This window comes from Urocitellus parryii, chromosome 15 (genome assembly GCF_045843805.1).
Source record: "Urocitellus parryii isolate mUroPar1 chromosome 15, mUroPar1.hap1, whole genome shotgun sequence".
NCBI classification, from domain to species: Eukaryota; Metazoa; Chordata; class Mammalia; order Rodentia; family Sciuridae; genus Urocitellus; species Urocitellus parryii.
Genome location: NC_135545.1, coordinates 17,730,243 through 17,743,693, shown reverse-complemented (window position 1 = coordinate 17,743,693; position 13,451 = coordinate 17,730,243). Strand labels below are relative to the sequence as shown.

General features: G+C 43.4%; 1 long non-coding RNA gene across 1 annotated transcript; it reads left to right on the top strand.

Moving 5' to 3' along the window:
• The first annotated feature begins 1,271 nt into the window (after positions 1–1,271).
• On the top strand, positions 1,272–7,321 carry LOC144250375 (uncharacterized). The gene is made up of 3 exons (XR_013342465.1): positions 1,272–1,785; positions 2,804–2,978; positions 6,345–7,321. It is a non-coding gene; the product is annotated as an uncharacterized LOC144250375 (long non-coding RNA).
• The last annotated feature ends 6,130 nt before the right edge of the window (positions 7,322–13,451 follow it).

Genomic DNA, 13,451 nt, shown 5'->3' with positions numbered 1-13,451 from the left:
CACTTGCTTAGAGAATAACTATACAGTAACAACAATAATTTAGATAAAACCACTCAATTCACTAACTGGGGCCCAGAGTCAGAGAAGCATTCTCTTCAGAATTTCTTTTTCGTAGGAGCTCATTCCTGGCACATTCTCGGCAGTTCTGATAATGTCTAGACCTTAGGAGGTGGCCCTGCAAGGAAGGAGACAAAGAAAAAGGTGTTGGTGGCAGCTGAGAGCAACTTCCTGCCAGGAACAAGATTTGAGCTGATATTCTCTTAAGTTCAGGGAGGGAACCCTCAGCCCCAGGGAAGCCCTCACCCCCAATCTTAGGCTAATTCTTGGATCTGGCTTGGGAACTCTGAATTGCAGCTCAATTCCCACAAGCCTCAAAACTGAGCAAATGGGGCTCGTGCCTGACCCACGGTAAGCTCTTCACACCTCAGAGTCTAGAAAGGCACTCTTGAGGGTGGGTGTCCAGGCATGGCTGATGATTGGTAGTTTCTTTTCCACCTACCCCTAGCAGTAGAAGGATGTGTTAGATAGAATTGATGCTATTTGGGTGGTAAGTCAAACCACCATGACCAGGAAAGCGGGTAGAGGTGGCTGCTGGTTTCAGACTTTGGTTATTAAAATGGTCCCTGCTTCCCTACAAAGATCTTTATCTCCCTAACCACTGGAGGACAAGAATCGTTTGTGTAACCAACCTATGCCAGCCACTGCAGGGGCTTGGATGATGACATATCCTATGGGCTAAGAGAAGGCATTATTTTTATCCACAAGAAATGTTTACTTTTAATTGTTTATTGGAGGATCTGTAGGTATCCAGAACAAAAACTATATATAGTTTCCCATTTTGTCATGACACCAAACACAGATTTACTCCCAAATGCCTGAATTTTCATGTAGAACCAACTACCTCTCAGACCTCCTAGTCAAAGAAGCTTCTCTAAAATTCTAATGAGAGGGGCTGGGGATGTGGCTCAAGCGGTAGCGCGCTCGCCTGGCATGCGTGCGGCCCGGGTTCGATCCTCAGCACCACATACCAACAAAGATGTTGTGTCCGCCGAAAACTAAGAAATAAATATTAAAAACTCTCTCTCTCTCTCTCTCTCTCTCTCTCTCTCTCTCTTAAAAAAATAAAAGAAAAAAAATAAAATTCTAATGAGAGATCCAGAAAATGAGGCAGCCACACTCCTCGGGAAAAAACACATAAGGAGAAGGCCAGAGGTCAGCTGCATTTGGGTTTTTGTCTTTATTTCCATTACTCAGAACAGCCAGTCGTGACAGCCATCCTTGGCTCCCAGGCAGTGAGGGACAAGGCTCTTCCTTGACCCAGAGGCATGGCAGAGGAATAACAGCTGGGTCATCAGAGCCTGACTCCTGGGACCCTCTTCACACGGAAACCACAAACCAGGATAAAGTCTTTGGGAGCTGCAAGGATGAGCCAGCTGCGCTGGAGCAGCAAGTAGACCACCCTGCCCCTGGGAGGACCCAGGCGTGGGCATCCCTGGCTGGATGGGCCGGAGATGCTCCACCAGCCACAGCTGGAGCGTCTGCGGGCCAAGCGTGCGGCTCGACGCCCGTGTCTAGAATGTCACCAGAGCTTCCTCCTCTGTGTCCTGGACGGGATCCAGGGCTCCCGAAGAAGCTGCGGTTGGGCAGCCCGGGCAGGGCTGGGCTGCTGCTCGCGCTGCGGACGCGGGCCACGCCCTCTTGGACGCGACCACGCCTCCATCTCCCGGGGCCCACGGAGCCACGCCCGGCCCTGCAGCCAAACAGCAGGAAGGCAGATTTGTACGAGTAAGTACAAGGTCCTGGAATTCTCGCCCGGTTGCCACACACTATAGGGAGAATAATTGGGGGGAGATTGTGCAACTGCCCGAGAAGCCGGGGCGTACAGCGAGGGCTCTCAAGTTCTCATCACAGGCGTCCCGGGAACCTTGGGACAGAGCCCGGCGCCACCTTCGAGTGACACCCATGCCTGGCTCCATCAGGGAAGCAGTATGGCTCTGCGGAGAGTGGGAGAGCCCGGGTCCAGGCTGGGTGGACCGGAAAGAGGGTTGAGAAGGGACCACGCCTTCAGCCCCAGGCAGCTGCAAGCAGCCGCGGTGGCAGCAGCCCCGTCTGGCAGTGTCTAATGAAGCACCCGGCAGTACCCAAAGCCCCGGGGCTGCACGCACACCAGGTCTCTCCCCCTGAGGGAGAGGGGGAACCTGGGGAAGCCCCACCCAGAGACTGACAAGCCCTACCCACCCCGTGGGGCCGAGCCTGGGCAGCTGGGCTGCATGCTCAGCCCCAAAGAACCCCCATGGGTGGGTCCATCCCGGGGGGCCTAGTGAGTCACTTCCCCAGGCCCGGAGGCCTTCGTGGAAGGTGCCTCCCTCTTCGGCAAAGCATCCTTTGTTCTACTGCTGGCTTCACTTCACAACCTCTCCCTCCTCTGCTTTGCAAACTCAGGTCCCGCGGGGGGTTAAGGGCACCAGCTGTGAGCAGCACCGAGTGGGCACATGCATACCGCCTCCAGAGTGCTCTGGCACTGCAGAGTCTGAAACTGGCTCTCTTGCTTCCTCTGTCCCCTGCCTTTCAGGGCCCTGGCTCTCCCACTTCCCCAGATGTCTAGGGGAAGCCCCACCTCCCCACACAGGTGGTGGGTGTGCACCTCCTGGGGAGTGCTGATCCTGGACGTGCACCAGGAGGGAGGGTGGTTTGGATGTGCTCACCCTGGCCGGCACCGCCTGGAGCTGCTGGACTGGCCTCAACACTGATCTTGCATCAGGGAGAAGTTTCCAGCAATCACCACTCACTCTCCCTCCCTTAGGCCTCCCCCAGTTCCCAGGCCCTGGTGGAGAAACCTTGTGAAAGCCCAGCCCAGGAAGGGAATTCATCAAGCCACCTCCAGACACAGCCTCTCCTTTGGCTTCACTCTTGGCCTTCCAGCTGTCACGTGGGCAGCTCAGCGTGGGCAAAGTCCAGGAGCTGATGTCACTTATGTGGTGAGCACTGGCCTTGTAGACCCCTGCACTCTTGTTTTGAAGAAATAGAAGACTAATTGAAAGAAAGAAAGAAAGAAAGAAAAAAAAACTTGTATGCATAAAGAGATTCTCAAATTTTATTTTTACTAGACCCCAAAAGGCAGGGGGCAGTGTCCCAGGAAAGATGAAGTCCATTATGGAGCATCATTTGACAACATATATTTACCTTTCCATAAATATTTCTTGAATGTCTACAATCTACTGTCACTTGTAAGACCTGTGGCTCAAAAGAGGGCTTGCTGGGGACTAGGCTCTGAGCCACGGGTGTCACATATATCAAGTCATCAAGTCCTTATACTGATCTCCAGCCCCTCCCCACCCATGGGGAAAGAGCAATTAATATTCTCTTACACAGAAAAGGAAGGTGTAAATTCCCTCCCAAAGGAGGGGCAGAAGAACAGCCCCAACAGGCTCCAGAGCTTATGCTCCTGCCATTCAAAACAAAGCCCAGTGCATGGGGTTTTTTTATGTGGCTGTGACAAATAACCACAGACTCGGTGGCTTCAAACAATTCTAAATTTGAGACGATGCATTTTTCATCTTACATGTCTATAGGTTAGAAGTCTGAAAGGGGTCTCACAGGACTAAAATCAGAGTTAACAGAGCTGTGTTCCTTTCTGGTGACCCCAGGGGAAAATCTGTCTTGTGTTTCCAGCTTCGAGAGGCTGCCTCTATTCCTTGGCTTGTGGTCCCTTCTTCCAGCCTCAAAGCCAGCAGTGTGGCATCTCTGGTTTGTCTCTTCTGGACTCATCATTACATTGGGCTCACTTGGATCATAGGATGATCTTCCTATCATAAGGTCAACTGATTAACCTTAATTCCCCTGTGCCACATAACCTAATATGTTCACAGATTCCCAGGTTTAGGATAAAAAGGGCATAGATGGGGGAATTTTTCTGTGTGGTAGCAACTTTACTCAAAAAGTCTTGATTGAATATATTTGTGTTTCAGGCACTAGTCTAGGTACTGCTGGGGATTAAAAAAAAAAATCTCTGACCATGTACAGCTTATACCTTATTGAGGGAGATGGAAAATACAATAAAGAAATGAGTGAAATATCTGGCCAAGGTGGTGATAAGTGCTAAAATGAAAGATAAAGCAGGGAAGAAGGACAGGAGTACGTGTAAATTGTTATTTTGGACTGTGTGCTGGACATCTACCCTCGTGCCCAGCTCTGTGCCTGGAGCTGACTTCAGAAGCAGCATGAGGGGCTCCCTTATCCTCTGGCTTCCTGTTGGATATGGCTGATGGGAAGCACCTTTAGAAGACTGAAGTGTAGAAGGGAAGTGAGGTTAGCTTCTTTCATCCCCTTCCCAAGGCCTCAGCCCCTCTAGGAGGCTTTTACCTGCACAGCCCACCTGGCTCTGAGAACACCTCTCTTTCATCACCCCTTTAGGCCTCAGAATGGTAACTCTGGCTGGATGTACTAGCCCTGAGGGGCACTCATTACCCCTTCTGCCCACACCTCTGTAAATAGTATGTTATTAAAATCTCCTTGGATTGTCCAAATTGGAGGTTACCATCTTCTTACCAAGAAGGCCTCCTAGTAACAGTTAGATAAAGCCCCAAAGAAGATGAGGCAAGAGGCATGCAGGTGCCTGGAAAGAGCATTTGGGGCAGAGGTAGCAGCCCTCAGGTAAAAGCACCCATGATATGTTTGAGAGACAGTGTGAAGCAGGTTTATGTGGCTGGAGTGATCGAGGAGCGGGGGAGTGACAGAGATGAGGTCACAGGGGTGCTTGGGCTAGGGGAAGTCAGATAATAGAGAGCCTTTGAAGAAGCTGCTGCCAGTGCCCCACTAGTCCTTCAATATTCTCCTTTAGACAGTGGCAGACCTACTGTCCCTGCAAAACCTGGCCTGAGAGTCTTTTTTGAGCAGGTGTCACAGACCCCTGCACATGGGGCAGGCCAAGGAGTTAATGGCACTGGGAGTAGCTGTCAATCAACATGGAGTTGGTGAATAGATACCCAGTGTCTCGCCTCTTGCATTTGACAATTGCAAGACACGCTCAAGTCAATCTCTCAGACGTCCCCAGTGGGGCTGAGCTCCAGTTGCCCACATGGTAACACCCCTGTGGCCATGTTTCCTTCATTCCTCTGTCTCATTTCTCTGTTTCTCCCCACATACCTGCAAGAATCACCTCTTAAATGAACTTTTTTTTTTTAACTATGTCCTGTCAGGTGACACATGATTTCTATTTGTCCTGTAACTGATTACTTTGGTTTGGCTATGTTTTAATTGTGTCCTCCCAGATGTTCTTGTGGTTGAAGACTTGGTTTTCAGGATGGCAGTACTGGGGGAGATGGAATTTTTCAGAGGTAAGGCCTTAGGCCTTAGTGTAAGGACCTTGGGTCATGGGGGGCATGACCGAGGAGCGTTTAGGCAGCTCTCTGGGAACTCTTGGGTTCTCCTGAGAAGGCAAGCCTGGCCCCATCCAATTCTCCCTCTTCTCCTGATTCAGGATATAATCATTTGTTCCTTCATGCAGTCTTGCCATTGCCAGATGTATCATAAAGTGATACAGCCAAGTGGCAGTACCTGTGCTACGTCATTGGAACTTACAGCCTCCAAAACTATGAGCTACATAAACCTCTTTTTTTGTCACAAGTAGTCTGTATAGTGACAAAAAGGTAGCTAATCTACATGTGATATTCAATTTGATCATTGGATTAAGGTGCTGTGCACCAGCCATCTCCATAAACTTACTTCTTTCTTCTTAGTAATTAATAAGTATATGGTGGTGATTACTTTGAAGCTATGTAAATACCCCATTCCTCATCAAATTTCCATCTATTCACTTGTCTGTTGACATCAGTGAATCCTTATTCATTAATTTCTGTTATTTCCAATGGGTTGTAAACTGCTATTTTCATTATTTACTTTGGTACTTCAGTTACCCCAGTTGGCCAGTGGGATCCCTTTTATTGTTGGCTTTCTTCTCTTAATATGTCTCCATCTTTTTTTTTTTTTTTTGAGTATTTCCTTCCTGGCACAAGCTGTTTCAGGCTCATTTTATTTATTCCCCCCATCCTGCCTCAAAGTCAGCCCCTCCTACAAAGAACTCTGATTGCTCTTGCTGGAGAACAGTATTTAGAAACCAAGAGAAGGAACTAGGTGTGCTCATTGCTGTTGGGGTGTCAATTCTCCCAGATCCCCTCATTGGAAACCACTAGGGAATATACGTGTGTGTGTGTATATCCACATGATTTTATGCATATTTGTTTCTATACTGCTATGCTTTTAGAAAATCATGAATTGTCGCCAATACAAACCTAACACCACACAGCTCAATGTTCTCCTTTTTCCTATTTGTGTCTCTCCTAAAGTGAGAAGAAATATGGGTCTCATATCCTTAAAATAGCCTGTTGCTGCCCTCCCCGTGTCATCGAAGACTCAAACACCTTCCTCATCCTGCTCCAGCTCTGACTCATGGACTCCCTCACAGCACTATGCAGAGGCCTCCAAACCCTCATCCTGCACAGAGCTGATCTTCTGGAAAGATGTCCTCCTCACCTCTCAGCTTGCAAACCATCCTGGACCACTGTCTCTACCTCCCCTGCTCAGTCCCACCTAATAAAATCTGAATTGTTCAAGAGAGAAAAAAGAAGAACTTTGTCAAAACATCAAACACAGGGCTGGGGTTGTGGCTCAGTGGTAGAGCACTTGCCTGGCACACTCGAGGAACTGGGTTCGATCCTCAGCACCACATAAAAATGAATAAATAATGTTATTGTATCCATCTACAATTAAAAATATATTTTAAAAAACATCAAACATAAAGAACAGGTTAACAAATCATATACATTGTATATAGCTACAGTTTGTTAAAAAAAATGTAGGGGTCAGGGGAGTAGCTCAGTGGTAGAGTACACATTTAGCATGATCGAGGCCCTGGCTTTAATCACCAGTACCAAAAGCAATTTTTTTAAAAATTTTATTTTTTAATTGACAGTAATTGTACATATTTGTGGGGTACAGTGTGATATTTCAATATATGTTATGTATAATGATCATATCAGGGTCATTGGCATATTCATCAACTCAGATGTTTATCATTTCTATGTAGGGAACATTCAAAATCTTCTTGGCTCACTATTTTGAAATATACAATTTGTTAGAGTCTGTAAATAAGTCTGGATGGTGCCTGGCATTTTGCCAGAGGGAGTGGTTTGTGAAGTAACGCCATTAAGTGTGGAGATTCCTTATTGGTTGACTGATGTATCTAGTTTATGCTAATTAAGATAAGCTGTGTGGAATGTATAAATCCCTCTGTTGTCCTACAATAAACGGCTCCCACTCCTGCTGTATCAATCTACACAAGTCATTCGTCACCTCCCCCCCCACCCCCACCGCCGTTATTTTGCTGCAGCGGGACTGTGGCAACAATTATTGTCAACCGTAGCTCTCCTCCTGTGCTGTAGAACATTAGAAGACTCTCCTCTTACCCAGCTATACCCCTGTACCCATTAACCATCTTCTCTCCAAATCCCCTTCTCCACACTTTTCCATTTAAAGATTTTATAAGGAAATTAAGACTGTGGGAATCATACTAAAATACTAAAATTCTAATTGCTATTCTTGCAAGTTAAAATGATGAAGTTTCTTTCCTTTTCCTCATTTTTCAAGGTATCTGTAATATAATACTTTTCAGTTAATATACATATGTATCAAAGGGAACATAATTTAAATTGTACTTTCTAAATCATCTCAAGCTGTGTACAGGATGCTCAGGATTTATGCTGTTGGTCCAAGAAGGTGATCGTAGTTTTAACAGAGATCTGAAGAAGAGCAAGTCTATTCAAAACAAATGTGGATCAGAATGCAAAGTTCTCATGAATGTTAAAAAATAAAACCTGAGTTCTGGTTCCAGAATAAGACAGTACTTTTTCTTACAACTTCCTGTGCTCTCCAGCCTATTTTTAGCTATCTTGCACCTGGCAAAATCAGGAGGGCCTTGAATGGCCTAACTGTAAGTTCCCCTCCTCATTCTGCTCCCACTTATAAGGTTCTCTAGCCAAATAACCCTCCTCCTCCTTAAGGGGGCCAGGAGTAGCTCCTGTTTATCCCTGAGTATTGGGTTTTGCCAGTCCATGGAATCATGAAACAGGTTCAATTACTTCTTCCCTTGGGGACCCAGGAGCATCCTCTCTCTGATACTACAAAGCCTTCTCCCACAGCCCCTGCTGTTCATTTAGTTCCATGTGCAACTCCCATGGGAACCTATGTGGCACATGGTGTCCTCCTGCCCCAGGCTATGAAAATATGCAACTATTTAAAATCCTGTTTATCTCATCTGTCCAGGTTCAACAATCATGTATCCACCATCCCACAACCCTTGGACAGGAATCCTTCCCTTATCAGTGGAATGAAGAAGAGGTAATTGGCCTTTGGGGCTGGGGATGTAGCCCAGTGTAGAGTGCTTGCCGAGCATGGATGACGCCCTGAGTTCAATCTCTAGAACCACCAAAACCAATAACAGCAATACAAAATCCTCTCTCTACAACCAAATACCCTGGAAATTGTTTAACAGACAATGATTAAAAGACTCACGTTGGACCTCAGGATTTGAGAAATGTTGTAAGTTCTCTGAGGTTCCTTTGTTATCTCCCATGTTGCTGGACACAGTGGCACATGCCTGTAATTCTAGTGCTTCAGGAAGCTGAGATAGGAGGGTTGCAAGTTCAAGTCTATCCTGAGCAACTTAGCAAGACCTTATCTCAAAATGAATTTTTTTAAAAAATGGCCGGGGATATGGCTCAGAGGTAAAGTGTCCCTGGCTTCAATCTCCACACACACACACACACACACACACACACTCAAAAAAGAAAAGAAAAATCTGCTCTTTCTGAGAAATGGGCAATGGTCAAGTAAAAGCTTGGAAGAGACGTGGAGAGCCCCATTCTCCCTCTACAGCAGAAGCCCTGGCAGATGGGCTGATCCACATGTTGCAGCTGTCAAAGAAGGAGTTGTCCACCTGCAGGGGCAGCACCATTTTAGCTCTGTGCTTATCTGTCCTTCATCTAGTGGCATAAAAAGACCCAGTCCAAGGAGCTTCTGTACCTGACCCTGCCACCAACACTTCATCAAGAGAAGCTGGTTCACAAACACCAGGCAAACACCAGGGAAGTGCCTATTGTATCAAATAGATGTCACCAAGAGACCAAGCAGTCACCTCAGAAGTTCTATAGAATAAGCCAGTCCAGAGCCACACTAAAAATATTCTGATAACCAAACTGTCACTGGGCTTCATACCTACAAGTATATGTCAGAAACTACATAGTAAACCTATACAGAGCAACTGCTTGCTGAAACAGATTTAAATAGCATCAAAAGGGTCCTAACATGGCAATCAAAATATCCAGGAACTAATTGAAATCACTCATAATCATATCAGATAATCACAATTTCAATGAGAAAAGAAAATTGATTCCACTATTTATATGAATCCAATGTTGGATTTACCTGATAATTTTCAACAAAACAAAAATGCTTCACCAGACACAAATTCTCTTGAAGCAAATAAAAAAAAAGTTAGAAAAAAAAAACAAAAACAGAATTTATAAAACTGAAAAATATAACTGAAATAAAAAAATTCGTTATATGAATTCAAAAGTAGAATAGAGATAACAGAGAATGGAAGCAATTAATTTGAAGATAGAGTGATAGAATTTCCGCAGCCTGAACAACAGAAAGAATAGCCTGAAAATAGAGCTGGGGTGTTCTCTTGAATGCTAACAAGAGATAACATTCAGATACTTGGAGTCTCAGAAGGGGAGAAGAAAGAGGGTGAGGCTCAAAACCAAGAAAGAAATAGGAAATATGAAAAAAGAAGAAATTTTTTAAAAACCACATCAAGATGTATCATCTGAATCAAACTTCTGAAAACTAAATACAAGGGGAAAAAAGATCTTAAAAGTAGCCAGTAAGAAACAATGTGTTACCTATAAAGACACTAATCCAAATGACAACAGATTTCTTGTCTGAAACCATGGAGGCCGTGAGGAAGTGGTACAATATTTTCCAAGTGCTGAAAGAAAAGAATTGCCAACTGTGAATCCCTCAGCCTTCAAAAATGAAGGGGAAATAAAGTCATTCTCAGGCCCTGGAGAGCTTGTTGCTCACAGCCTTAGGGGAGGCTCTCCAAGAAGAAAGACAATGATAACAGAAGAAGGCGGTGACAGTCAGAAATGAAAGAAAAGACAATCGAACAGGCAAAACTGGAAGCAAATATGATAGACTCTCCTTTACCTCAGGAGTTTCTTTAATCATATTTTGTGATTGAAGCCAAAGTTATAATACCATCGAATGAGTTCAGCGTATAGGATGTAAAACACTTAAGACAAGTATGCTTAAAACGTGAGGATAGTAAGGTGATCCAGTGTGGACACCAGTAGGCTCTGATAGGTTAGAAATGTATATGATGATACCTAGGGCCACCACTAAGAAAACTACTCAAAGGAATACACTAGAAAGAAAGATGTCATAAGGAAATCTAAATGGAGGTCAAGGTGTTCAAATAGCCCCACAGAAAGGCAAGGAAAAAAAGAAATAGAGGGATGAGAATCAGGGTAACAAGCAGAAGACAAATAATAAAATGGTAGACTTGAGCTCTCACATAATAAAAACTTTGAAAAAAATACTCTAGATTCACACATTGCAGGCAAAGATTGTCAGAGAATGTAAAAAAAACATAACCCAAGTATATGGCTTTTACAAGGAACTTCAAACACAAAGACATAAGTCAGGTTGGAAGTAAATGGATGGAGAAAAATACATCATGCAGGCATTGATTTTTAAAATGCAGGAGTGGTTACATTAATATCAGATAAAGTGGAATTGAGAGCACAGAAAATTACTATGTACAAAGAAGGATAGTACTTAATGGTAAAAGGATCAATACCACCCTTATCAAGAAGATCTAGCAATTCTTAATGTGTGTGCATCCGACAACAGATGCTCAAAATATAAGAAGCAAAAACTGATAAAGATGAAACGAGAAATTGACAAATCCAACTGTGGTTGAAGATGTCAATGCTCCACCCTCAGTAACTCATTTTAGTACTAGACAAAATACCAACAAGGGTATACTCCATAAGAAATAAACAAAACCAGGCTGGGTGTGGTATTGCATGTCTGTAATCCCAGTAACTGGGGAGGCAGAGGCAGAAGGATCACAAGTTCAAAGCCAGCTTCAGCAACTTAGAGAAGCCCTAAGCAATTTAGTGGACCCTGTCTCAAAAGATAAGAAAGGGCTGGGGATAGGGCTCAGGGGTAAAGCAACCCTGGGTTCAATCCCCAGTACCAAAAAGAAAAGAAAAACATAAAACCATCACCAGAAGGATCTAATTGACATTCATAGAATATTCCACCTAACAACAGCAGAATATTTATTATTTTCAAATGCCCAAGACAGACCGTATCCTGCACCATAAACCTTAATGCCATTGTTCATCGCCCAAAGTTATGAAGCTTGATCCCTAGGATACTGGTGTTAAGGTGATGGAAACCTTAAGAGGTATGGCATAGTGGAAAGTGACTAGGTCAAGGGGGCTTCACCCGCATGAATAAGTTAATGTTGTCTTATGGGAGTGGGGCACATCTCATAGGAGTGGATTAGCTCTCTCAAGAATAGGTTGTTACAAAGCCAGGCCATCCCATATGCATGACTTCTGCATGTGTGCATTCCCTCTGCTTCTTTCCCATGTTGTGAGACAGCCAGGGGGAACTCAAAAAGATGTGAGTCTGTGCTGTTTGGACCCTCCAGCCACCATATTCATGATCCTAACATGCCTCTTTACTTCATAAATTAATCAGCCTCGGGTATTTTGTTATAGTAAAAGAAAATGCATTATGCACTTAACAAACTAAAAATTATTGAAATCATGCAGATTATGTTCTCTGATCAGAATGGAATCTAACTAACAATCAATAACAGGAAAATTTTCAAACACCCTGAAGTTAATCAACATAGTTCTAAATAATTCATGGATCAAAGAGGAAGTCTCCAAGGAATTTAGAAATTGCATATACCACTGAATGAAAATGAAAACACAACATGTCAAAACTTGTGAGATACAGCTAAAGAAGAGACAATGTCAAAATACACTTTACTGTCATGTATATCTAAAAAGATGAAATAAAATTGTTAAGAAAGAAGTGATAAGGGGGAAATTTATAGCATTAAATGCTTATGTTAGAAAAAAATTGCAAGTTTCAAGTCATTTATCTAAAGTCTCATCTCATGAACTTAGAAGAGAAAATTATACCCAAAGAAAGTTGAATAAAAAACATAGCAAACATAAGAGTAAAAACAACAAAACTGAAAAACAGACAAAATTAAATGAAAATCTACTTATTTGAAAAGATCAATAAAATTCTAGCAAGATTGACAAAGACAGGAAAGAAGACATGTATGATCAATAGCATGAATGGGAAAGTGAATGTAACAATAGGTTCTGCAGCCATTATATGGGTACAAATGGAATACTACAAATAATTCTATGTTTATAAATTCAACAACTCAGAAGAAATGGACAAAACTATAAAACGTAGCCAAGATGAAGTTGATAGCCTGAATAGCTTTATTACTATTAAATAAATCACATTTGTAATCATGAAGCTCCTCAAAGAGAAATCTCCAGCCCAGACAGTTTCATTAGAGAATTTTACCCAACATTCAAAAACAAAGTGCTAAAAGATTTGTAAACACAATTTTTACAAAACCTCTCTCAGCAAATGCAAGTGCATTGAACACTTCCCAATTTACTTGGTTGAGCCCATGATTACCCTGATATCAAAACCTGAAGAGAACAGCACAAAAAAGAAAATTACAGACTAATATCTCCTATGAACTTAGACACAAAGGTACTCAACCAAATTTTAGCGCATTGAATGTATAAAAAAGAATAATATACAATAACCCAGTAGGATTTACTCCAGGTATGCCAAGTTGATTCACTATCCAAAAATCAATTAATCTAACCTATCATATCAGCAATCTGAAGAAGGAAAATCAAACCAGCCATGGTGGTGCACATCTGTAATCTTAGTGGTTCAGGTGGGTGGCTGAGGCAGGAGGATCATAATTTCAAAGCCAGCCTCAGAAACTTAGCAAGACCCTGTCTGTAAAATTAAAAAAAAAAAAAATTTAAATAGGCTGGAATATGGCTCAGTGGGTAAGTGCCCCTGGTTCAATCCCTGGAAGAAGAAAAAGAAAAAGAAGGAGGAGGAGGAGGAGGAGGAGGAAGAGGAAGAGGAGGAAGAGGAGGAAGGGGAAGAGAGAGAAGGAGATGGGGATGGAGAAGAAGAGGAAGGAGAAAGAGGAAAGAGAGGAAGGATTAAAATCATAGGTTCATATTAAACATTTGACAAAATTCAATACCCACTCATGATAATAATTTTTGGTATCTAGGAGTAGAAAGTTCTTCAGTCTC